Source organism: Pristiophorus japonicus, chromosome 14 (assembly GCF_044704955.1).
Source record: "Pristiophorus japonicus isolate sPriJap1 chromosome 14, sPriJap1.hap1, whole genome shotgun sequence".
Lineage (NCBI taxonomy): Eukaryota > Metazoa > Chordata > Chondrichthyes > Pristiophoridae > Pristiophorus > Pristiophorus japonicus.
The window spans coordinates 165,517,795-165,544,523 of NC_091990.1; the positions used below are offsets into that span (position 1 = coordinate 165,517,795).

The 26,729-nt window shown below is 46.4% G+C and overlaps 1 protein-coding gene across 4 annotated transcripts in view; it reads right to left on the reverse strand.

Moving 5' to 3' along the window:
* Window positions 1-26,729, reverse strand: part of LOC139280197 (sperm-specific sodium:proton exchanger-like) — a 654,445-nt gene that overhangs the window by 259,341 nt on the left and 368,375 nt on the right. The gene's annotated exons all lie outside the window — the stretch shown is intronic.

Sequence of the window (26,729 nt, forward strand, 5' to 3'; positions counted from 1 at the left end):
TAATCTTTTCCTTTGTATTACAGAAAAATTATGAGTAATTATGTATATCAGATCCATACTTTTTGTTATACTCTCAAAATTGTAAGTATATTTATAATATAATTTTTTTTTTTAATCACACGACTATAGAAAGACATATGGGGAAAGGGTCAGCTCCTGAGCATCAGTGGTATGTGCACAACCCAGGCGTGAGGAGGGAGCAGAAAATTGACGCTTTGCACCAGAAATGTGCCAGATTGGGCTGCCCACTATTTTTTAACTGGGCAGCAGGAGGGAAGGAGACTCACAGTACTCCAGTATGTGAACCTTATTTAAATTTCAAAATTGGTGCAGATGAAGGTGGGGTTTGCCACCCTACTTCTTCTGCTGGTTTGCTTCAGTACTGCAACATCACTGCTGCGTGACTGAATAAACCAGGCACATTTGCGCAATCATGATATGTACTTTGTTGAAGCCGCCCGCTCTCTACCTGTTCATGTAGATCAGGGTGAACTAACAAGAGCATTGTTTCAAGTGCCCTTTTCATGAGCAGTTCAGCAGGTGGAATCCCAGTGAGCGATTGGGGTTTTGTTCGGTAGCTAAGCAGGACTTGGGATAGCCGACTCTGCAGTGAGCCTTCAGTTACCGTTTTCAAGCCCTGCTTGATAGTTTGCACTGCTCTCTCTGCCTGACAATTGGATGCTGGTTTGAATGGGGCAGATGTAACATGTTTGATCCCATTACGGATCATAAACTCTTTGAACTCGGCACTGGTGAAACATGGCCCGTTGTCGCTCATAAGGACATCAGACAGTCCGTGCGTGGCAAACATGGCCCGCAGGCTTTCAGTGGTGGCAGCGGACGTGTTTGTCGACATTATCTCACTCAATCCATTTGGAGTATGCATCGACAACCACAAGGAACATTTTACCCAAAAACGAGCCTGCATAGTTGACATGGACCCTGGACCACGGTTTGGAGGGCCAAGACCATAAACATAGTGGTGCCTCCTTGGGTGCATTGCTTAACTGCGAGCATGTGTTACATTTGTGCACGCAGGACTCTAAGTCCGCATCGACACCGAGCCACCACACATGGGATCTGGCTATCGCTTTTATCATTACGATGCCTGGGTGAATACTGTGGAGGTCACTGATGAGTGTCCCTGCCCTTCTTGGGGACCACTACCTGATTGCCCCACAAAAGACAGTCTACCTGTATAGACATTTCATCTTTGCGCCGCTGGTAAGGCTTTATCTCTTCTTGCATTTCCACTGGGACACTGGACCAGCTCCCGTGAAGCACACAATTTTTTACTAGGGACAGTAAGGGGTCCTGGCTCATCCAGGTTCTAATCTGTCGGGCTGTGACGGGTGATTGTTCACTCTCGAATGCTTCCATAACCATGACTAAATCTGCAGGCTGTGCCATCTCCACCCCAGTGGTGTGCAATGGCAGCCTACTGAGAGTTTCTGTGCCTGGTCTATGGCGGATGGCGTAGTTGTATGTGGACAATGTGAGCGCCCATCTCTGGATGCGGGCCGATGCATTCGTATTTATCCCCTTGCTTTTAGAAAAAAGGGATATCAGTGGCTTATGGTCAGTTTCCAATTCAAATTTGAACCCGAACAGATATTGATGCATTTTCTTTACCCCATAACACACGCTAATGCTTCTTTTTCAATCATGCTATAGGCTCTCTCAGCCTTTGACAGACTTCTGGATGCATAAGCAACCGGTTGCAATTTCCCAGATTCATTAGCTGCTGCAATACACACCCGACGCCGTACGACGACGCATCACATGCTAGTACCAAACGCTTACATGGATCATACAACACAAGCAATTTGTTTGAGCATAACAATTTTCTCGCTTTTACAAAGGCATTTTCTTGGCTTTTGCCCCATACCCATTCATCTCCTTTACGCAGTAAGGTGTGCAGTGGTTCTAACAGTGTGCTGAGATCCGGTAAGAAGTTACCAAAGTAGTTCAGGAGTCCGAGAAACGACCGCAGCTCCATCACGTTCTGTGGCCTCGGTGCGTTCTCGATTGTTCGAACAGCAAAGGGAACTTGTTTAAGACTTGGGCACACAAAATGTCGTTAGCAGATGAGAGCGCTTGGGCATCGTCCCAATTCCAGCGTGTCTTTCCCAGCTGGCTCCTACCGAGCAGCGTGGGACCATCGCTCGATACCACCCAGAGTGGTAGCTTGTGCACCGCTCCATCGTAGGAGACCTTTACGGTAGCACTGCCGATTACGGGAATCAGTTCCTTTGTGTAAGTTCTCAGTTTCGTGCGAATGGGAGTCAAGACTGGCCTTGAGGCCTTGCTGCACGACAATTTATCGAAAATCTTTTTGCTCATAATGGACTGGCTTTCGCCTGTGGTCATCTCCATTGACACTGGGAGTCCATTTAATTCAAACTTCAGCATTATCGGGGGACACTTTGTGGTAAATGTGTGCATCCCATATACCTCTTCCTCCTTGGTCTGAGGCTCTGGTTCGTCGTGATCCGCCGTGGATCAGTCCTCCTCTGCAACATGGTGGTTTGCAGGATTAACAGGGTTAGCAGCTCGCCTGCACATACGTTGACGGTGTCCCATTGTTCCACAGCCCTTGCAAATGTACCCTTTGAAGCAGCATGAATGGAAACGATGATCAACCCCGCAGCGCCAAGAAGGTGTTAATGGCCTTGCATTCATCACCCTTGATGGTGAACTCTGAGACATCTGCGGACGTGCAGCTGCAGGCATGTGGGGCCTGCCCTGTACGTTGCGATTTGAAAACAACATAATTTTGTTCACAGTACTTGTAGCAGCACTCGGTTTTCACAGTGGAAGACACAGAAACCATGCCAAAAATTGCTGGTCACGGGAATGTGGGAAGGGAGGACCTTGAGACAATCACTATCACTAGGGAGGTAGTGCTGGACAGGCTAATGGGACTCAAGGTAGACAAGTCCCCTGGTCCTGATGAAATGCATCCCAGGGTATTAAAAGAGATGGTGGAAGTTATAGTAGATGCATTCGTTATAATCTACCAAAATTCTCTGGACTCTGGGGAGGTACCAGCGGATTGGAAAGCAGCTAATGTAACGCCTCTGTTTAAAAAAGGGGGCAGGCAAAAGGCAGGTAACTATAGGCCCATTAGTTTAACATCTGTAGTGGGGAAAATGCTTGAAGCTATCATTAAGGAAGAAATAGCGGGACATCTCGATAGGAATAGTGCAATCAAGCAGACGCAACATGGATTCATGAAGGGGAAATCATGTTTACTGGAATTCTTTGAGGATATAACGAGCATGGTGGATAGAGGTGTACCAATGGATGTGGTGTATTTAGATTTCCAAAAGGCATTCGATAAGGTGCCACACAAAAGGTTACTGCAGAAGATAAAGGTACGCGGAGTCAGAGGAAATGTATTAGCATGGATAGAGAATTGGCTGGCTAACAGAAAGCAGAGAGTCGGGATAAATGGGTCCTTTTCGGGTTGGAAATCGGTGGTTAGTGGTGTGCCACAGGGATCGGTGCAGGGACCACAACTGTTTACAATATACATAGATGACCTGGAAGAGGGGACGGAGTGTAGTGTAACAAAATTTGCAGATGACACAAAGATTAGTGGGAAAGCGGGTTGTGTAGAGGACACAGAGAGGCTGCAAAGAGATTTAGATAGGTTAAGCGAATGGGCTAAGGTTTGGCAGATGGAATACAATATCGGAAAATGTGAGGTCATCCACCTTGGAAAAAAAAACAGTAAAAGGGAATATTATTTGAATGGGGAGAAATTACAACATGCTGTGGTGCAGAGGGACCTGGAGGTCCTTGTGCATGAATCCCAAAAAGTTAGTTTGCAGGTGCAGGTAATCAGGAAGGCGAATGGAATGTTGGCCTTCATTGCGAGAGGGATGGAGTACAAAAGCTGGGAGGTCTTGCTGCAACTGTACAGGATATTGGTGAGGCCGCACCTGGAGTACTGCGTGCAGTTTTGGTCACCTTACTTAAGAAAGGATATACTAGCTTTGGAGGGGGTACAGAGACGATTCACTAGGCTGATTCCGGAGATGAGAGGGTTACCTTATGATGATAGATTGAGTAGACTGGGCCTTTACTCGTTGGAGTTCAGAAGAATGAGGGGTGATCTTATAGAAACATTTAAAATAATGAAAGGGATAGACAAGATAGAGGCAGAGAGGTTGTTTCCACTGATCGGGGAGACTAGAACTAGGGGGCACAGCATCAAAATACGGGGAGCCAGAGAAGGAATTTCTTCTCCCAGAGGGTTGTGAATCTGTGGAATTCTCTGCCTAAGGAAGCAGTTGAGGCTAGCCTCATTGAATGAATTCAAATCACAGATAGATAGATTTTTAACCAATAAGGGAATTGAGGGTTATGGGGAGTGGGCAGGTAAGTGGAGCTGAGTCCACGGCCAGGTCAGCCATGATCTTTTTGAATGGCTGAGCAGGCTCGAGGGGCTAGATGGCCTACTCCTGTTCCTAATTCTTATGTTCTTATGTTCATGTGCTGAGAGAGTTGCTTAGTATTGTCACTGATGGCAATGAACGCCTGGGCTATCGCTATGGCTTTACTCAAGGTTGGGGTCTCTACAGTCAAAAGTTTGCGAAGTGTCACTTCATGGCCAATGCCAAGTACGAAGAAGTCTCTGAACATGTGCTCCAAATATCCTTCAAATTCGCAATGTCCTGCAAGGCGTCTTCGCTCGGCAACATAACTCACCACTTCCTGGCCTTCAGACCTTTTGTAGGTGTAGAACCGGTACCTCGCCATCAGAACGCTTTCCTTCGGGTTCAGATGCTCCCGGACCAGTGTGCATAAATCATCGTATGATTTCTCTGTGGGTTTCGCTGGAACTAGCAGATTTTTCATGAGGCCATACGTTGGTGCCCCACAGACGGTGAGGAGAATCGCCCTTCGTTTGACAGCGTTCGCTTCTCCTTCCAGCTCGTTGGCCACGAAGTATTAGTCGAGTCGCTCCACGAAGGTTTCCCAATCATCTCCCTCCGAGAATTTCTCTAGGACGCCCACTGTTCTCTGCATCGTTGGATTCGTCATCTGTATTTCGTCGCCAGTTGTTATGTATGAATAAAGAGTCTGACTGAATACTGTGAGCTCAAAGTAAAGTGTAACCTTAGTCTTTTAATTGCAGGTCTCCACAGTGCCTCTCCAGCCTATGAGGCCTCATTAAGAACCTGTGTTCCCAAGGGATTGTGGGATCCCTTGGGACTCCAGGGGATGAGCCCTCTGGTGGTTAAACAAGGTATATACAGTTTTACATATATAACAATATATATGCATACATTTATAACCAAGGTATGCATTAAATTAAATGACACAATCCTGTGTCTATATCTTTATTTCTGTATTGTGCAAGGATCTAAACTATGTATCCATCTATATCTATATCTTAAAAGTTGCATGTTTGCATGCACTTCCTGTCTACAAAACCTTGCTTCCTATTGTCATGCTTTTGTGCCAACTTTTTCCAATTATAAATTGCTATGTCCACATTTATAATTGAAACTTCCTTTGTAGATTTGTTACACTTCATGGCAAACGAGCCAAAGGTGGGCAGCGGAAAGTTACAAGGACACCCTCAAAGCCTCCCTGATAAAGAGCAACATTCCCACTGACACCTCCAAGGACCGCCCTAAGTGGAGGAAGTGCATCTGGGAGGGCGCTGAGCACCTCGAGTTTCGTCGCCAAGAGCATGCAGAAACCAAGCGCAGGCAGCGGAAAGAGCATGCGGCAAACCTGTCCCACTCTCCCTTTCCCTCAACGACTATCTGTTCCACCTGTGATAGAGACTGTGGTTCTCATATTGGAACTATAGCCACAAAAGAACTCATTTTTAGAGTGGAAGCAAGTCTTCCTCGATTTCGAGGGACTGCCTATGATGATGACGACACTATAATTATATCCTCCAGCGGTGGTGCTGGACTGCCTCAGTTTTGTGTCTGCCAGCTCCTAATCCAGTACTGCAGAGAAACTTCTATGATCCAACCAACTCTATTTCTCTGCTTATCATATAGATGAATATTTTGCCATTTCACTATAAATACAAAATAAAAGTACTATAAATACAAAAAAATATATAATAAATCATATAGGTTTAAAATGAGGACTAAATTTCATCTGTGTGGCATTGTTCAATTATCCCTACCCTCTAATCCTGTTTCACCTGAAGACTACACTTGGTTTTGACTCCCTGTAGGTAATCCACGGAAGATCAGCTATATTACTAAAACTCTTGTGTATGGCCCGCAATTCCTCTGCCACAATCTTACATTGTAAAATGTCAAGTAAGCAATTTGAATAGGCATTCCAATATTAAAATGTCAACACTAACCTATAACGATGATCTGGCGTGCCATTAGGCGGCCGCGTATTAACTTTTCTTTACAAATCATTCAAGATGCTTTCTGAAAAAAATCATGTTATTTTTTTCTCAATAACTGAAAATCCTAGGGCTGGATTTTCGGTCTTCTGCCACCCCTGTTAGCACCCCGGAGGGGTAGCACTGGCAGAAGTAAGCTCTTCTGGGCTGACGGCCAGCTTCCAGCGCCCGCCAGGACATTCGGTGCCAGTTTCGGGGAGGGGTGGGGGGGCGAGGATCATTACCGCCTGGCGAGCCGACGTGCAATGCCCCTGTTTGCGACAATGACTCGATATTTGGATCGCGCCCGACCCGTAGAACGCCCTGGTGGGAACGCCTGTGCAAGCGACCACAGTGAGGTAATTAATGTCGACCTGAGGTAAGTGGGATTGATGTTTTTGTGCTATTAATGCTGTGGTGGCATGAGTTATTTATTAGGACTGTTTTTGGTGTTTGTTTTCAGGCCTCTTTTAAGTCGCTCCGAGGCTGGCGGTTTAGCTCGGGATTTTCACTTGCTCAGCCAGCCTAGCGCCCTAAATGAGGTGTGGAATGCCTCTCTTTGTGCCCCGCTCCACACTCGGGGCCCAGCTGGTGAATTTTGCGGCTGGAGGCGCAAACCATTTCCTGGCTCAAAATTTACCGCTCCGCCTGGCTTAACGCCACAACAGAGATGCGACCGAATTTCTCCCCCCTAATGTCTAAAATCTAGTTATAAACAAAACTTTTAAAATTAAATATAACAAATTTCCAGCATTTAAGATTGTGGGGCATTAATGGCGGCCCTGATACCGCTTGGAAAAAGTCTGCGTCTCAGTCAGCCAATGAGTGTGGGGCATGTAATGTATGTCGCACTCAAATCACTGACTCCACACAGTCTGGTGTTGTAGTAACTGCTGTGACCTTAGTCCTTTATTGTGTAACTCAGATGTGGTGGGCAGCCTTTTTATACTCTGTCTCGCAGGTACTTTCGGGTCTCCCACCACAGTACCCCTTGTGGCGCACCATTGTAACTATATATTTAATGTACATGGACACCACATAACATCTCACTCCCCCCGCCCCCCCCACCCAGTTCCAAAAGCAAATTGCCGGTAACCTCGGCCTGGTTCGTCCTGGTTGATTTGTGAGGTTGAGTCCATGACCATTCACTTCCCGCTTCCCCCCCATGTAGAGATTATGCTTGCAATCTGGTGCAAGCATGTGCTATTTGCAGTCCTTACATGGGTGATACAAGTACACAAACACAATCTCCAGTAGAAAGCAGGTACATATAGACAGTACATTTGTATGATACATATAGATGCGTTGAAGAGTTATATCAAAAGGTTGCAGGTACACTGAACAGTTATTAAATCCCAGCTCCACTGGGTGAGGTATGGTGACGGCATACTGCCCCTTTTTGCCTGAGGTAATGGGCTGTGCTGAGACAGGGTATGGCAACTAGTGCGTTGCCTCTATTCTCAGAAAATAGTTGCCTTTGCGGCTTGTCTGCAGCCGCTGAACAATTGCATAAATCACATAAAATCAGAAATCGTATTAATCCATTAGTCCTGTTAGTCACAGATCCATTAATCCTTTTAACTGTGTATTGTGATATTAACTCTTTTCACCAATCATATCAATCATTTTAATCACAGTAATCATTTTAGCATCAAAATATTAACTCTTGTCATAAATCACGTCATCATACAAATCACAGTAATCATTTTGACTCACTCTTGCCCTTACAAAAGTCTCTTTGTAGGGACCGCCAATGGTGTAAGGCCCCTTTAAGACTCCCGTGTACATTTCCATTTTAAAACGCCATTTTGTTTTTCCCACGAGGTTTCTACTGGGCGCCGCCATTTTAGGTGCTCTGCTGGTGCCTGCCTGCCTCTCTCTGCAGAACTCTGCTGCCACGAGGCTTGCCGTCATCTTGAACTCGCTGTGCTGCTGCCTGCTCTGCCTCTCTCTCTCTCTCTCTCTCTTCTCCAGCTCGGTCGGCGCTGCTGCTGGTCCCAGCGCCTCTTTCTCACTCTTAGACTTTGCGGGGGAGAGTCGACGGCCGCCGCTGCTCTGCCCAACCCCACACACGCTTCCTTCGCTGCCATCCGATCCGAAGGTGGAGGCCTGCTCTACCTGTGAACATGGGTGACAGCGGTGTGTGGAGGAATGAAGTCTTCCCAGCTCCCACAGACGTTCCCCATCCATCTCCTGCCGAGTAGTGTCGGCCCATCGCCTGCAATGATCCACAAAGGTAAACCGTGCATCTCACCACCGTGAGATACCTGCATATCCGCTCTGCCAAGAACAGGTATCACTTCCTTGGTGTAGGTGCGCAGCTCCGGGACCGGGACCAGCTTGGGTCGTGCAGCTGGGTTGATCCACAGTTTATCAAAAGTTTCCTGACTCATCAGCGACCCCGTGTCCACTTCCATACTCACTGGGACTCCGTTAATCTTGACTTCCATAATCACTGGGGCCGAATCGTCGGTACACGTATACAGTCCAAACGCATCATCTTCTTCTACCTGGGGCTGGGATGCCCGTCGAGCCAAACCGCAATGCTCCTCGCTGGATAGCAGATCATCTACCATCTCCTCAGCCACACGGTGAGTCGTGTTTCTTTTGCACATACGCTGAAGGTGGCCTTTCGTGTGGCAGGTATTGCACGTATACTCCGCAAACCTGCACCGGTGAGCCCCATGGCTTCCTCTGCAGCGCCAGCATGGTGCTACTCGATTAGTCCTCCTCAGCGGACTCTGAGTTCCAGGACCCTGAGGTCCGTGCTCTCTGCCCTGGGCAGAGCCACGTTCTGCAGTTTTGTCCGTGACGGGCGCTATCCTGTGAATAGTACCTGCCGGGTTCAAGACCGTGTAGAACATCTGCTTGGTGCTGCAAGTCGAGGTCATAAATGCCCGGCTGATGTTGATGGCTTGCTGCAGGCTGACTGTAGGTTCAGTAGATAGCAGCTTGTGGAGGAGACCCTCATTGCCAATCCCCATAACAAAGACGTCTCGCAACGTCTCGTTAAGGTGTGTGCCAAAATCGCACGGTGCCGCAAGTCTCTTGATGTCCGCAGCATATTTTGTGACATCCTGGCCCTCAGGTCTGCAGTGGTGGTAGAATTTGTGCCTGGCTGTGAGGATGCTCTCCTTCGGTTTCAGTTGGTTACGAATGAGTTCAATCAGCTGCTCATATGATTTGTCCTTGGTGCTCGCGGGTGCCAGCAAATCCCTGATGAGGCGGTAAACCTCTCACGACAACTGGACAGCAATATTGCCTTACGCTTCTCTATCAGTGCGTTCGTGTTCCCTGTCAGGTCATTTGCTATAAAATAGTACTCGAGCCTTTCCGTAAAGGCGTCCCAGTCATTACCCTCTGTGAAATCCTTTAACGTGCCCAAAATAGCCATGGTTGTGTGAAGAGCTCATCCGTGTCCTCGTCGCCAATTTGTAATGTATGTAGCACTCAAATCACTGACTCCACACAGTCTGATGTTGTAGTAACTGCTGTGACCTTAGTCCTTTATTGTGTAACTCCAGAGTGCCCCTCAGGTGTGGTGGGCAGCCTTTTATACTCTGTCTCGAAGGTACTTTTGGGTCTCCCACCACTGTGCCCCTTGTGGCGTACCATTGTAACTATACATTTAATGTAAATGGACAATTCATAACAGGGCGGAGCGCGAAAGGAGGCGTACACACCTCTCTCAGGGCGCTAGGCTAGCTTAGCATGTGACAATACCAAGCTGAGGAGCCGGCCTCGGAGATGCTTGGGGAGAAAAAAACCCTGAAAAAACCCACCAAAATCATTCCCCAAAAATACCTCACGGCACACTACATAAATCACAAAACAAAACAATCACGACCTGAGGTCGACATTCCTTACCTCTCTGCAGCCGCAACAGGTCGGACCGCCCGTTTTCACAGGTGGTCCCAGCACGGCGCTCGACGCAGTGCTGCCGGTCGAGCAGGAGGGAAAATTCGAGCCAGTGTCACAACCAGGGGTGTTGGACACCGGCTCGCCTCTATCGGGTGGTAATGCTCCACAGCCCACCAAAACTGGCCCGGAAACCCTGGTGGGGCACTGGAAGCTGGCTGCTCGCCCACAAGAGCTTACCGCCGCCATTGCCGCCCCTCTTGGGCGAAAACAGAGGCGACAATCCAGCCCGCTGTGTGTATTTGGTATTTTTGTCTAAAGTTGTGACCCTGTTATCGGAAGGCAGATTGTGTAACCTGAGCATGTGCCCTTATTACAACATTTGGATCTTCACTCGATATTCTCTCAAGCTCAGCATCACAACTCTCTGCTGTAAGCAGATCCTGTGTCCTTTATGATTTGGAGTTTATGATCATGTGACCCAAGCAGCCATCACAATTAAACCCCCCGTTATATGAACTGGATATCGTAATCTTACATGTGTTGCCATGTTCGTTTCCCCAATCTCTCAAAAGGTGGATCGTTCAACACTTTAGTGAGGCAAGGCCAATTATAAATCAATTAACTGATTTATTTTACAATCAATAAGTGAACAAACAGAATAATAATTTATAGTAAATTTAGTAACACTTCTTGTAACACCTAACATCTGTTGTTGGGAAAATGTTGGAGTCCATTATTAAAGAAGCAGTAGCAGGACATTTGGAAAAGCATACTTCAGTCAAGCAGAGTCAGCATGGATTAATGAAAGGGAAATCATGTTTGACAAATTTGCTGGAATTCTTTGAGGATGTAACGAGCAGGGTGGATAAATCAGTGGATGTGGTGTATTTGGATTTTCAGAAGGCTTTCGATAAGGTGCCACATAAAAGGTTACTGCATAAGATAAAAGTTCACGGGGTCGGGGGTAATATATTAGCATGGATAGAGGATTGGCTAACTAACAGAAAACAGAGAGTCGGGATAAATGGTTCATTCTCGGGTTGGCAATCAGTAACTAGTGGGGTGCCACAGGGATCAGTGCTGGGGCCTCAACTATTTACAATCTATATTAATGACTTGGATGAAGGGACCAAGTGTAATGTAGCCAAGTTTGCAAATGATACAAAGATGGGTGGGAAAGCAAGTTGAGAGGAGGACACAGAAAAACTGTAAAGGGATATAGACAGGCTAAGTGAATGGGCAAATATTTGGCAGATGGAGTGAGTATAATGTGGGAAAGTGCCAAAAAGTTTTTGGCAGAAAAAATAAAAAAGCAAATTATTTAAATGGAGAAAAATTGCAGTGTTGCAGTACAGAGGGACCTTGGTGTCCTTGTGCATAAACCACAAAAAAATTAGTCTGCAGGTACAGCAATGTATCAGGAAGGCAAATGGGTTGGCCTTTATTGCAAGTGGGATGGAGTATAAAAGCAGAGAATTCCTGCTACAACAGTACAGGGTATTGGTGAGATCACACCGAGAGTACTGCGTACAGTTTTGGTCTCCTTATTTAAGGAAGGCTATGCTTGCATTGGAGGCCGGTGAGAGAAGGTTCACCAGGTTGATTCCTGAGATGACGAGGTTGACATATGAAGAAAGGTTGAGCAGGTTGGGCCTGTACTCATTGGAGTTCAGAAGAATGAAAGGTGATCTTATTGAAACATATAAGATAATGAGGGGGCTCGACAAGGTGGATGCAGAGAGGATGTTTCCACTCATGGGGGACTCTAGAACGAGGATGCAGTCTCAGAATAAGGTGTCGCCCATTTAAAACTGAGATGAGGAATTTCTTCTCTCACAGGGTTGTAAATCTGCGGAATTCTCTGCCCTAGAGACCTGTGGAGGCTGGGACATTGAATATATTTAAGACGGAAATAGACAGATCTTTGAGTGATAAGGGAGTAAAGGGTTATGGGGAGCAGCCACACATGCCTTTTAACAAGCTAAATACAATACCAGGAGAATTTTAATTCCCTCCCCTGCCGGCAGGAACAGTGGTAAAAACTATGCAGATGTACTTACTGTCCTATTGCCGCTAACTTTGTGCCCACCGCCATTTTGACAATGTGAAGTTTCCAGTTGGTCGAGGCACCCGCTAGAGACTGGTGGGAGCCTCATGAATGGAATGCAAATCAGGGTCTTATGATGTAATTAGGACTCCAAGGCAATATCTACATGAAAAATTGTAAGTTCTGCCCATCACTCACTCCACCATGTAAAACCTAGTGGGATTGGTTCCACAGGCAGCATAATGCTGTATTTAAAGAGGTGTTCAGCTGTAGCCACTCAGATCATTGGCATCTGTGTACGAGTGAACCTTTTGGAATTGTAGTGATTTTTGATTTATGAATATTGTTTCTTTCTGATAGTTTGTTTTCCTTACTCACCATGAATAAGCAGTCATTCATGCTGCATTGTGGAGGATGAAGATCATTATCATAGGCAGTCCCTCGGAATCGAGGAAGACTTGCTTCCACTCTTAGCATGAGTCCTTAGGTGGCTGTACAGTCCAATACGAGAACCACAGTCTCTGTCACAGGTCGGACAGATAGTCATTGAGGGAAAGGGTGGGCAGGGAGCCTGGTTTGCCACACGCTCTTTCCGCTGCCTGCACTTGATTTCTGCATGCTCTCGGTGACGTTACTCGAGGAGCTCAGTGCCCTCCTGAATGCACTTCCTCCAGGATGAAGAGCGGCAACACAAACAGCAGTAGCAGAGGCCTCAACATCAAGGGGTAGCAGCAGGTGGGCCTATGAGAAGAAAGCAGCAGAGAGGTGGCAGCACATAAAAGGCCTAACTCAGACAAAAGGGCAAGAGTGACCTTTCTGGATCTCTCTGAGGAGCAGTGCAAGAGGAGACCGTGCATCTCCAGACAGATTGTTCCTGATCTCTGCAGTCCCCTGCAAGAAGACCTGGTACCTGCTGGGTCAGGGAGCCATACCTGGCCAGTGGCTGCAAAAGTGATTGCTGCCCTAACTTTCTTTGTCTCAGGATCATTCCACGCTCCTCCTGGGAACATCTGCCGCATCTCTGAGGTTGCAGTCCACAAATGCATCTGGGAGGGCAGATCAGTATATCACTTTTCCCTATTTATCTGAAGTCAACATGAGAGAGCCTTGAGGTTTACAGCAATGGTCAGCTTCCCTCACGTGCACAGCACTATTGACTGCACTCATGTTGCCATCAGGGCACCACAAGACTAGTCAAGATTTTTCGTAAACTGCAAGGGTTTTTTAAACTCCATCAATGTGCAGCTTGTACGTGATCACAGCAGAAGGATTATGCAAGTCTGTGCCAGGTTCCCAGGCAACTGTCACAATGCATTCATCCTGCAGCAGTCAAACATGGTCTCACTTTCCCACCCAGGAATGTTCATAGATCTCTGCTTAGGGATAAGAGCTACCTCCTTCTCAAATGGCAGCTTGTAGTCCCATCGCCTGAAAACAAAGCCCCTCTGCATTAACAGTCCGGGTTACCTCATTCACCACTCCCTTAAACCTGCACTGTATAGCATTAAAACCATTCAGCGAACTTTTACATCAATGACTTACTGACAAGGCAGATTCATAAGCTGCTTTATAAACACACTGAAAACCATAGCTCAAAAGTAATGAAGCTTTTAATGGGCACCCAAACACAAGTAGTTGCTTCATATCACAACCCATAGTGCTTTTCTTTTAAAAGAAGGTATACTCATGTCTATATCTATGAGGTGCTCTCCTAGTGGATTCAGCAGAGCTGATGGTAGGATGCTGTAGATCATGCTGGGACCCTTGAGATGCTTGTGGCTGATGGCCACTGGAAGTTCAATATTGGAGAACTGAATATCGGGTGTGCCGTTTAATGATCAAGAAATGTATTCCACCTGTTTTGTGTCTCCACCCATGTCCAGTTTCATCCCCCCAAGTCTTATTTAATTAAATGTCTTTTTAACAGAATGTAGTTTGGTACATAAAAATGAAAACCTTTTCATCCTGTTGTTAATTACTTTGTTGTACATTCTCCTTCAGAATGATTGACATTATTGTGTTATTTCTTCAATCCTTGTTTATTAATGTTATCAATTTTGGCATATTTGAATACTGACATTATGTGGTCCTTCTTATTTTTCAAATGAAGCATGCTCCACATACCAAATCATGGAGTTATGATTGAGAAAGACCTTGAAGATGTTTTCATTGTTGTTATCATATTAGGACAAATTCATTATATTTTCCCTTCCCATAATATACAAGGGTTGCTTTCCTGTTTGATAGATGATTCCTTCGGCCCAAAGAAGGCAAACCACAATAAACACAAAGTTCATGCTGTCACCGCTGGTAAATCGAGTCACTTTTTATTGTGGCAGAGGTTATGAATTATTTCGTCTTTTCTTGATCAAATGGATCATTTAGGTATTGTCTGTGAACGGTGCACTCTTTGGGTGTGGACAACCTTAATGTCTGCTGGATTCCAAAGCCCCTCAATCCAGGTATCACACATCGATGACAGAGATGCAAATACAAGTTTTAATTTAGTTCTCAATCCATCATCTTCAGGCCAGAGATGTCCAAACCTTTGAATGCAAGGTCTTGCTTCAATTCGAACTAAGACTTTCAAAGGTTGCAAGAAGCCCAAGTATCTTAAACATTGCAACCACCTCAGGATATATAGTTTTGACCTCTCAAGAAGGTTCTCTGATAATCCAATCATCCAAACTAATGCTGCAACAGTTGATGGCCTGAAAATATGAACAGGTACTTTATGAACAGTTTGTGCTGGAAACTAGACTGAAAGCAAATTCCTTTCACTGCTGATCTTTAGAACCTTGAGAACATCCTATTTTGTGACTGCGAATGTGGAGATCTATCACACCCAGCCAAATCGCCTCGACAAAATGCATTAATTATTTCAGAAAGAGTAACTGATTGGGATTTCTAATAAGCTTGTTTAATCGTTGCAAGTCCAAGATAGGATAGAATCTCTCAGCTTTCTTTGTAGCCCACAAAATAAGGAAATAAAATCCCTCCTTTTCCTGATCTGCAAATGAAGTAGACTGCTCCCTTTCACAGCCAAAATATCACGAGACCTGAGTAACCTGAATGGATAATTCCCTTCAATCTTGGAAGCAGGGCTTCCAGGAAGATGGAGTTATGAAGAGCATTCAACTGACTAAATCCTAACTAAGGTGTGTTAACTGCTAATATGGCACCTTCGTTCCTGAAATAAATCCTGAAAATACTGTATGTACTATTGTGTTCCTAGCACAGATGAGGCTGCAAACAGGGAGGTTAAAGTAACAGTGACCTCAGTCTTTAATAAGACACTCCAGAGTGAGGAACAGGCCTCAGGGGCTGGCTTATATACAGTGCTCCCAAGGGATGCTGGGATCCCTTGGGACTTCAGGGAATGAGCTCCCTGTTGGCAGACCATGGGAGTGCATGTTTTACAGATACACAACATCACTCCGCCGCCACAGTTAAAGTGAAAACTATTTACAAGGTGAGGCGGTCGGGAGCCTTTTTTTCTCTGGTGGACCGCCTCGGTACAAATGTCTGTTCTGGTGTGTTGGCTGTGCCCTCGTTGGGCTGGCGTGTTGTTGGCCCTACAGGGCTGCTGGGTGAGCCTGGCCTTGCTGGACTGTTGGGTGTGATGGATTCGATTTCCTGGTCCGGCGTGGTGTTGTTGATCCTTTGGGTGTGTGCTGTGGGTTCGGAAAAGGTGGTGTCTGCTGTGGGTTGATCAGGGCAGTCTGTGAACCGCAGCCATGTTTGGTCCAGGTGCTTTCTGCAAATTTGTCCATTGTCTAGTTTGACTACAAACACCCTATTCCCTTCTTTAGCTATCACCGTGCCCACGATCCACTTGGGACCATGTCCATAGTTTAGCACATACACAGGGTAATTCAGATCAATTTCCCGTGACACAGTGGCATGACCATCGTTTACATTTTGTTGCTGCCGCCTGCTCTCTACCTGATCATGCAGGTTGGGGTGAACCAGTGAGAGTCTGATTTTAAGTGTCCTTTTCATGAGTAGCTCAGCTGGGGGCACCCCTGTGAGTGAGTAGGACCTCGTGCGGTAGCTGAGCAGTACTTGGGACAGGCGGGTTTGGAGTGAGCCTTCTGTGACTCGTTTAAGGCACTGCTTGATGGTTTGTACTGTCCGCTCTCCCTGCCCATTGGAGGCTGGTTTCAATGGAGCCGAGGTGACATATTTGATTCCATTGCGGGACATGAATTCTTTAAATTCGGCACTGGTGAAACATGGCCCGTTGTCACTGATCAGTATGTCAGGCAGGCCGTGGTGGCAAACATGGCCCTCAGGCTTTCAATGGTGGCGGTGGCGGTGCTTCCCAACATTATTTCACATTCAATCCATTTTGAAAAAGCATCCACCACCACCAAGAACATTTTACCGAGAAACGGGCCTGCATAGTCGACATGGATCCTCGACCATGGTCTGGAGGGCCAGGACCACAAACCTAGTGGTGCCTCTCTGGGTGCATTGCTCAACTGAGCACAAATGCTGCATTGCCATACACAGGACTCCAAGTCAGAGTCGATACTGGGCCACCACACGTGGGATCTGGCTATCGCTTTCATCATTACTATACCCGGGTGTGTGCTGTGGAGATCCGAGATAAACGACTCCCTGCCCTTTTTGGGTAGCACTACGCGGTTACCCCACAACAGACTGTCTGCCTGAATGGACAGCTCGTCCTTTCGCCGCTAGAACGGCTTGATTGGCTCTTCCATTTCAACGGGGATGCTGGCCCAGCTCCCATGCAGTACACAGTTTTTTACTAGAGTCAGCAGAGGATCTTGGCTGGTCCAAATCCTAATCTGGCGGGCTGTGATAGGTGATTTATCATTTTCAAACACTTCCATGACCATCAACAAGTCTGTGGGCTGCGCCACCATCAACAAGTTTGCAGGCTGCGCCATTTCCACCCCTGTGGTGGGCAATGGTAGCCGATTGAGAGCATCTGCACAGTTCTCGGTGCCTGGCCTGTGGTGGATGGTCTAGTTATACGCTGATAGCGTGAGTGCCCACCTTTGTATGCGGGCTGAGGCATTAGTATTTATCCCCTTGTTTTCAGTGAACAGGGATGTGAGGGGCTTGTGATCGGTTTCCAGCTGAAATTTGAGGCCAAACAGGTACTGATGCATTTTCTTTACCCCGAACACATGCGCTAATGCCTCTTTCTCAATCATGCTGTAGGCCCTCTCGGCCTTAGACAAGCTCCTGGAAGCATAAGCGACAGGTTGCAACTTCCCCGCAATGTTAGCTTGTTGTAATACACACCAGACTCCGTACGACGACGCGTCACATGCTAGCACAAGTCTTTTACACGGGTTATACAATACAAGCAACTTGTTGGAGCATGAAATGTTTCTGGCTTTCTCAAAAGCAATTACTTGTTTTTTTTCCCCCCATACTCAGTTCTCACCTTTGCGCAATAACACATGTAGGGGCTCTAAAAGGGTGCTTAACCCCGGTAGGAAGTTACCAAAATAGTTGAGGAGTCCCAGGAACGACCGCAGCTCCGTGACGTTCTGTGGCCTGGGCGCGTTCCTGATAGCCTCTGTCTTGGCGTCTGTGGGCCGAATGCCATCCGCCGCGATCTATCTCCCCAAAAACTCAATTTCTGTTGCCATCAAGACAGATTTCGACCTCTTCAGCCGCAGCCCGACGTGATCCAGTCACTGGAGGACCTCCTCCAGGTTTTGTAGGTGCTCGGCGGTGTCCCAACCCGTGACCAATATGTCGTCCTGAAAGACCACCGTGTGTGGTACCGACTTGAGTAGGCTCTCCATGTTTCTCTGGAAGATCGCTGCAGCCGACCGAATTCCAAACGGGCATCTGTTGTAGATGAACAGTCCCTTGTGCGTGTTGATGCACGTGAGGCCCTTCGAAGACTCCTCCAGCTCCTGCGTCATGTAGGCCGAAGTCAGGTCGAGCTTGGTGAACGTCTTGCCTCCTGCCAGCGTTGCAAATAGGTTGTCTGCCTTAGGTAGTGGATATTGGTCCTGTAGCGAGAAACGATTAATAGTTACTTTATAATCGCCGCAAATCCTGACCGTGCCATCACTTTTGAGTACGGGAACAATCGGGCTGGCCCACTCGCTGAATTCCACTGGGGAGATGATGCCCTCGCATTGCAGCCTGTCCAGCTCGATTTCCACTCTCTCCCTCATCATGTGAGGTACCGCTCGCGCCTTGTGGTGAATGTGTCGTGCCTCTGGGACCAAGTGGATCCGCACCTTCACCCTGGAAAAGTTTCCAATGGCTGGCTCAAAAAGGGAAGGAAATTTGTTAAGAACCTGGGTATATGAGGCCTCATCGACATGTGATAGCGCTCGGATGTCATCCCAGTTCCAGCGGATTTTGCCCAGCCAGCTCCTTCCAAGCCGTGTGGGGCCATCGCCCGGGACAATCCAGAGTGGCAGTTCGTGTACAGTGCCCTCGTAGGTGACCTTGACCATGGTGCTGCCCAGGATAGTGATAAGCTGTTTGGTGTATGTTCTCAGTTTCATGTGGATGGTGCTCAGTGCTGGTCTGAATGCCTTGTTGCACCACAGTCTCTCAAACATCTTTTTACTCATGATCGATAGGCTAGCACCAGTGTCCAGTTCTATGGCTACGGGTAAGCCATTCAATTTTATGTTTAGCATTATAGGTGGACATTTCGTTGAAAATGTGTGCACCCCGTGTACTTCAGCATCTGCCTCCTCTCTCTGACGCTCGAAATTGCTTTGATCCACCATGGACCGATCTTCCTCTGCCACGTAGTGGTTAGCAGGTTTTGCAGAGCTTGCTGCTCGTCTGCAAGCTCGTTGGAGGTGCTCCATTGTTCCACAGCTCTTGCAAACATACCCTTTGAAGCAGCATGAATAGGCTGAATGGAAGCCTCCACAAATCCAACAAGGTGTGAATTGCCTTGCATTCATCCTTTGTTGCGGACTCTGTGTCATCTGGGTCACATGAGGCCTGCTGGCAGTTGCAGACTCGTGGGTTCTGCCCTGTACATTTCAGCTTGCAAACACAGTTTCAGTTAATTTATGAACATTGCTAGCACTTGTGTGCTGAGAGATTTGTTTGGTGTTATCACTGGTGGACATAAACGCCTGTGATATCGCAATGGCCTTACTGAGTGTCGGTGTCTCTACAGTCAAAAGTTTTCGTATGATGGTCTCGTGGCCAATGCCCAGTACAAAAAAGTCTCTGAATATTTGCTCCAGGTAGCCATCAAACTCACATTGTCCTGCTCGGCGACATAGCTTGCCACTTCCTGACCTTCAGATTGCTGGCACGCGTAGAATCGTTACCTCGCCATCAGCACGCTCTCCCTCGGATTAAGATGCTCCCGAACCAGTGTACACAGCTCCTCATACGACTTATCTGTGGGCTTCACCGGAGCCAGAAGATTCTTCATCAGGCTGTAGATCGGTGCGCCGCAGACCATGAGGAGGACCGTTCTCCTTTTTGCAGCGCTTCCTTCTCCATCCAGCTCATTGGCTACAAAGTCGTCACCCTCCGAGAACATAGAAACGTAGAAAATAGGTGCAGGAGTAGGCCATTCGGCAACTTCGAGCCTGCACCACCATTGAATGAGTTCATGGCTGAACATGCAACTTCAGTACCCCATTCCTGCTTTCTCGCCATACCCCTTGATCCCCCTAGCAGTAAGGACTACATCTAACTCCTTTTTGAATATATTTAGTGAATTGGCCTCAACAAATTCCACAGGTTCACCACTCTCTGGGTGAAGAAGTTTCTCCTCATCTCGGTCCTAAATGGCTTACCCCTTATCCTTAGACTGTGACCCCTGGTTCTGGACTTCCCCAACATCGGGAACATTCTTCCTGCATCTAACCTGTCTAAACCCGTCAGAATTTTAAACGTTTCTATGAGATCCCCTCTCATTCTTCTGAACTCCAGTGAACACAAGCCCAGTTGATCCAGTCTTTCTTGATGTGTCAGTCCCGCCATCCCGGGAATCAGTCTGGTGAACCTTCGCTGCACTCCCTCAATAGCAAGAATGTCCTTCCTCAAGTTAAGAGACCAAAACTGTACACAATACTCCAGGTGTGGCCTCACCAAGGCCCTGTACAACTGTAGTAACACCTCCCTGCCCCTGTACTCAAATCCCCTCGCTATGAAGGCCAACATGCCATTTGCTTTCTTAACCGCCTGCTGTACCTGCATGCCAACCTTCAATGACTGATGCACCATGACACCCAGGTCTCGTTGCACCTCCCCTTTTCCTAATCTGTCACCATTCAGATAATAGTCTGTCTCTCTGTTTTTACCACCAAAGTGGATAACCTCACATTTATCCACATTATACTTCATCTGCCATGCATTTTCCCACTCACCTAACCTATCCACGTCACTCTGCAGCCTCATAGCATCCTCCTCGCAGCTCACACTGCCACCCAACTTAGTGTCATCCGCAAATTTGGAGATACTACATTTAATCCCCTCGTCTAAATCATTAATGTACAATGTAAACAGCTGGGGCCCCATCACAGAACCTTATGGTACCCCATTAGTCACTGCTTGCCATTCTGAAAAGTACCCATTTACTCCTACTCTTTGCTTCTTGTCTGACAACCAGTTCTCAATCCACGTCAGCACACTACCCCCAATCCCATGTGCTTTAACTTTGCACATTAATCTCTTGTGTGGGACCTTGTCGAAAGCCTTCTGAAAGTCCAAATACACCACATCAACTGGTTCTCCCTTGTCCACTCTACTGGAAACATCCTCAAAAAATTCCAGAAGATTTGTCAAGCATGATTTCCCTTTCACAAATCCATGCTGACTTGGACCTATCATGTCACCTCTTTCCAAATGCGTTGCTATGACATCCTTAATAATTGATTCCATCATTTTACCCACTACTGAGGTCAGGCTGACCGGTCTATAATTCCCTGTTTTCTCTCTCTCTCCTTTTTGAAAAAGTGGAGTTACATTGGCTACCCTCCACTCCATAGGAACTGATCCAGAATCTATGGAATGTTGGAAAATGACTGTCAATGCATCCGCTATTTCCAAGGCCACCTCCTTAAGTACTCTGGGATGCAGTCCATCAGGCCCTGGGGATTTATCGGCCTTCAATCCCATCAATTTCCCAATACAATTTCCTGACTAATAAGGATTTCCCTCAGTTCCTCCTTCTTACTCGACCCTCTGACCCCTTTTATATCCGGAAGGTTGTTTGTGTCCTCCTTAGTGAATACCGAACCAAAGTACTTGTTCAATTGGTCTGCCATTTCTTTGTTCCCCGTTATGACTTCCCCTGATTCTGACTGCAGGGGACCTACGTTTGTCTTTACTAACCTTTTTCTCTTTACATATCTATCGAAGCTTTTGCAGTCCGTCTTAATGTTCCCTGCAAGCTTCCTCTCATACTCTATTTTCCCTGCCCTAATCAAACCCTTTGTCCTGCTCTGCTGAGTTCTAAATTTCTCCCAGTCCCCAGGTTCACTGCTATTTCTGGCCAATTTGTATGCCACTTCCTTGGCTTTAATACTATCCCTAAACTTCTCCAGGATGCCCAGTTTGCTGCATCTTTGCGTTGGATTCATATACTCGTCGCCAGTTATTGTGTTCCTAACACAGATGAGACTGCACACAGGGAGTTTAAAGTAACAGTGACCTTAATCTTTATTAAGACACTCCAGAGTGAGGAACAGGCCTTAGGCGCCGGCGTATATACAGTGCTCCCAAGGGATGCTGGGATCCCTTGGGACTTCAGGGAATGCGCTCCCTGGTGGCGGAACATGGGAGTGCATGCTTTACAGATACACAACACCATTCATGGGAAAGCCCCCAAGAAATACTCAACCTAGTCACCAAGCAGCCCTTTCCCACAGAAATGCAACTCAAAAACCAAAACTAAAGAGCTGAGTATGGTCATGAATCAGGTTATCATGTGCAGGAAGTAATTTTTCTCAATCTAACAAAATCCACAACAGCTTGTTTCTTCAGTGAAGTGATTTCAATGATGTAACAAAATAAATGAGTGTCCTAATAGGAGGCTGTGTAGCCCTGAGCATAAACAAAATGTTTGATACCCTTCTGTGCAAAGCTGCTGTGTAGTGAATACAGTGGCAGATTATCTGCATGTACAGAATACCCAGGGTAACTGAATACTCTGAAATTCTCAGTAGTCTGGACATTTGGACTCCATGGCTGAGGGGGTGGGAGGGAAAAGATTTTACTTTGGAGAAAAGATTTACCAGGGGTGAATTTCGTCGGGGTTTTACTGATTGTCCAGTATACTTCAGCATTTATGCCATTTTTCGGGGTTTCCATGGCTGATCTGTCGAAGTTATGGCAGATGATCATGAGAATCCCTGTGGAAATTCACCCCCAACATGTTTTGCTGAATATGGAAGATGAAATTACAGTCAGCCACCAACAGGATAATTAGCCCAAAAACACTATATGATGACCCAGGCCAGAATTTTACTGGCGCTAAGAGGGCGGGATCAAAGTCGAGTCAGGTGTCAAAATAGAAATGATTGACAGCGGGTCATGAGCCCGCCTCCACGCCAGTCTCCCATGTGTCGGGTCTGTTAGCGCTTAAAAGACCCGAAATCAAGCATCGGGGAAGGCAATTCTAGGTCATTAAGAGGTAGTTAAAAGCCAATTAAACACCATTTTTCCCTGCACTCAACATTTTTCCAGTTTTTTCATGAGGTTCACGGTGCTCGGGTATCACATCAAGTAAGTAGGTCAGGTGTTCCATCAGTATCCATTCTTCTGAATAGTTGAAACATAAAAAAATGGTATAAAAGCTACCATTTCACAACAGTTCACGTTCCAATGTTAGAAACTGGAGCCTGCAGGATTTGGAAGACACATTTGAGCTTTATGCAGGTTGGACATGTTTGGAGTAAACTCTCTATCCACTGTCACCGCCTTGGAACCACCTCTCTCACCATTGACAGATTGCTTTTGTCATCTCAACTTCACCTGCCATCTATTCCATCAGCATCGATGCCCTTGAAAAATTCTCTCCTTGGTCCTCAGAATCCCACCACAATCAGCCCCAACACCAACATCACCAAGCACACCAGCAGCACCAACCTTCTCCACAATCAACTGATGCTGCACATGACAGAGGGCATCAGTACCTGACCACAGTGCTGCCAGGGATGGCCTCACCATGGCCAGATTTACTTCCGTTGATACTGGCTGCCACATGATGGGCCAGGTTAGCACCACTCCACACCAACACCACAAAGCATCCCTGCAATGCCCAAGATATTCCTTTCATACTCATCATCATTACGGGAGGTACCGTTATGTCACACCATTCACTGCAACTCACTAAGCCAATTCCAAAGGTGCACACAAATCTGTCCAAGAAGGCAAAGTGTTGAAAATAAAGATTTCAATATTTGGCATTGTAAGTTGGTGCAAGGTATATTGGTATGAGTAAGGATGTGTAGAAGTAAGGTAGGGAAGGCAGAGTGATGGGGCACAGCAGGATGAGGTTGAGTGTGGCTTTGCAGTGCCGTTTCATGATCTACTGAGATCATTGAAAGGTTTGAGCCACTGCAGCTTGGGCCTCCTGACAACATCCCTACTTGTGTCCTCCTGTGCAATGTGCAAGCAGGCTGCATGGGTCTCCTAGGGAGGTCTCTTCCGCCCATTGGAAGGGAAGAGAACCTCCCTGCATGCTGTGACTCCCTCCATAAGCATATGGACGGAGTCATGGGAGAGCCTGAGTGCAGTCGTGCACCTCTGTGCAACGATTGTCAGTATTTGCAGCACCTCAATGCTATAGAACACAGAGAACAAAACTGTCAAAATCAATTTGGCCATGGTCCCTTAAATGATATCATCAGATCCGCTTCCTCTTAATTGGCCAAAACTTCACTAGGCGGGCTAGACAAGCCCCATCATTGTAAAATCATTTGTAGAGTGGGCTGCAACCAGCAGCAGTCCGGAACCTCGCTCCAGACCCTGGCCACCTCGAACTCGTCTCGGTAAGCGAAATCGCAGCCTCAATGATGTCATTACAACAGGTTATTTTATTTTAATTTTATTATCCACAGGATGAAGGAAGGACAAATCCGGAGGATTAACCAGCTAGGATCTAATGTTTGCAATACAGGCACAGCACTCTGTTAATCCTGAGGGTTAACCAGATAGGATCCAATTTTTGCAATAGAGGCACAGCACCCAAAAGTAGAGCTCTTCAGACCCAAGACATTCAGGTTCTGGGCCATTTTGGGAGTAAACACGTTAAACATCCCAGCTGAAGAATCTAGGATCAGCTGATGAGACTCTCCTGCTTTTCATTGGAGGCCAAAAGATTAATCTTGAACTCTTCACATGAAAATCAAGAAGGAATTTCCAGTTGAATTAAGGGACTGGATCCTGCTGTTCCAGATGCATTAAAACAAACAAAAAGCAATGGATCCTGCTACTGACTCAGGATAAGGCTCAAGCTATGAATTCTTACCATTGTAGAGCTGGCAATAGGAGCCTGACTTCTCAATAACCTCAGTGTCTATTGGGAAGAGATGAACAATTTGAGGAGAGGTGGGAATGGGCTGATCACTCAAAAGTCAGCTCAAGCTCCAAATTAAACATAGAAACATAGAAAATAGGTGCAGGACTAGGCCATTCGGCCCTTCGAGCCTGCACCAACATTCAATATGACCATTTCTAATCATGCAACTTCAGTACCCCATTCCTGCTTTCTCTCCATACCCCTTGATCCCTTTCGCCATAAGGGCCACATCTAACTCCCTTTTGAATATATCTAACAAACTGGCCTCAACAACTTTCTGTGGTAGTGAATTCCACAGGTTCACAATTCTCTGACTGAAGAAGTTTCTCCTCATCTCGGTCCTAAATGGCTTACCCCAGATCCTTAGATTGTGACCCCTGGTTCTGGACTTCCCCAGCATTGGGAACATTCTTCCTGCATCTAACCTGCACAATCCCGTCAGAATTTTATATGTTTCTATGAGATCCCCCCTCATTCTTCCAAATTCCAGTGAATATAAGCCTAGTCGATCCAGTCTTTCTTCATATGTCAGTCCTGCCATCCCGGAAATCAGTCTGGTGAGCCTTTGCTGCACTCCCTCAATAGCAAGAATGTCCTTCCTCAGATTTGGAGACCAAAACTGTACACAATATTCAAGGTGTGGCCTCATAAAGGCCCTGTACAACTGCAGTAAGACCTCCCTGCTCCTATACTCAAATCCTCTCACTATGAAGGCCAACATACCATTTGCCTTCTTCACCGCCTGCTGTACCTGCATGCCAACTTTCAATGACTGATGTACCATGACACCCAGGTCTCATTGCACCTCCCCTTTTATTATCTGTCACCATTCAGATAATATTCTGCCTTCCTGTTTTTGCTATCAAAGTGGATAACCTCACATTTATCTACATTATACTGCATCTGCCATGCATTTGCCCGTTCACCTAACCTGTCCAAGTCACCCTGCAGCCTCTTAGCATCCTCCTCACAGCTCACACTGCCACCCAGCTTAGTGTCATCTGCAAACTTGGAGATATTATATTCAATTCCTTCGTCTAAATCATTAATGTAGATTGTAAATAGCTGGGGTCCCAGCACTGAACCTTGCAGTACCCCACTAGTTACTGCCTGCCATTCTGAAAAGGACCCATTTATTCCTACTCTTTGCTTCCTGTCTGCCAACCAGTTCTCTATCCACATCAGTACATTACCCCCAATACCACGTGCCTTAATTTTGCACACTAATCTCTTGTGTGGGACCTTGTCAAAAGCCTTTTGAAAGTCCAAATACACCACATCCATTGGTTCGCCATTGTCCACTCTACCAGTTACATCCTCAAAAGATTCCAGAAGATTTGTCAAGCATGATTTCCCTTTCATAAATCCATGCTGACTTGGACCAATCCTGTCACTGCTTTCCAAATGTGCTGCTATTACATCCTTAATGATTGATTCCAACATTTTCCCCACCACTGATGTCACTGATATAATTACCCATTTTCTCTCCCTCCTTTTTAAAAAGTGGTGTTACATTAGCTACCCTCCAGTCCATAGGAACTGATCCAGAGTCGATAGACTGTTGGAAAAGGAGGTAGTATTCCATATGGGAAAATATTCCACTCCTCTGGATCATCATTGGTTTGCCTTCAAAGAGAGGAAGACTAGGGGTTAAAAATTGGAGTGCATCAAAAGGTTGCCGGTGCCACCTCGGACCGCAGTTAATGGTTGTCAAAATTAATTACGCAGGTAGCACCTGTATTCTGCTGCTTCCTGCTGTTTAACATTAATGCAGCGCTAAACTTAATAATAACTTTTATTTATATAGCGCCTTTAATGTAGTAAAATGCCCCAAGGCGCTTCACAGCAGTGTTACAAGACAAAACAGATAAATTTGACACCGAGCCACAGGAGAAATTAAGGCAAATGACCAAAAGCTTGTTTAAAGAAGTAGGTTTTAA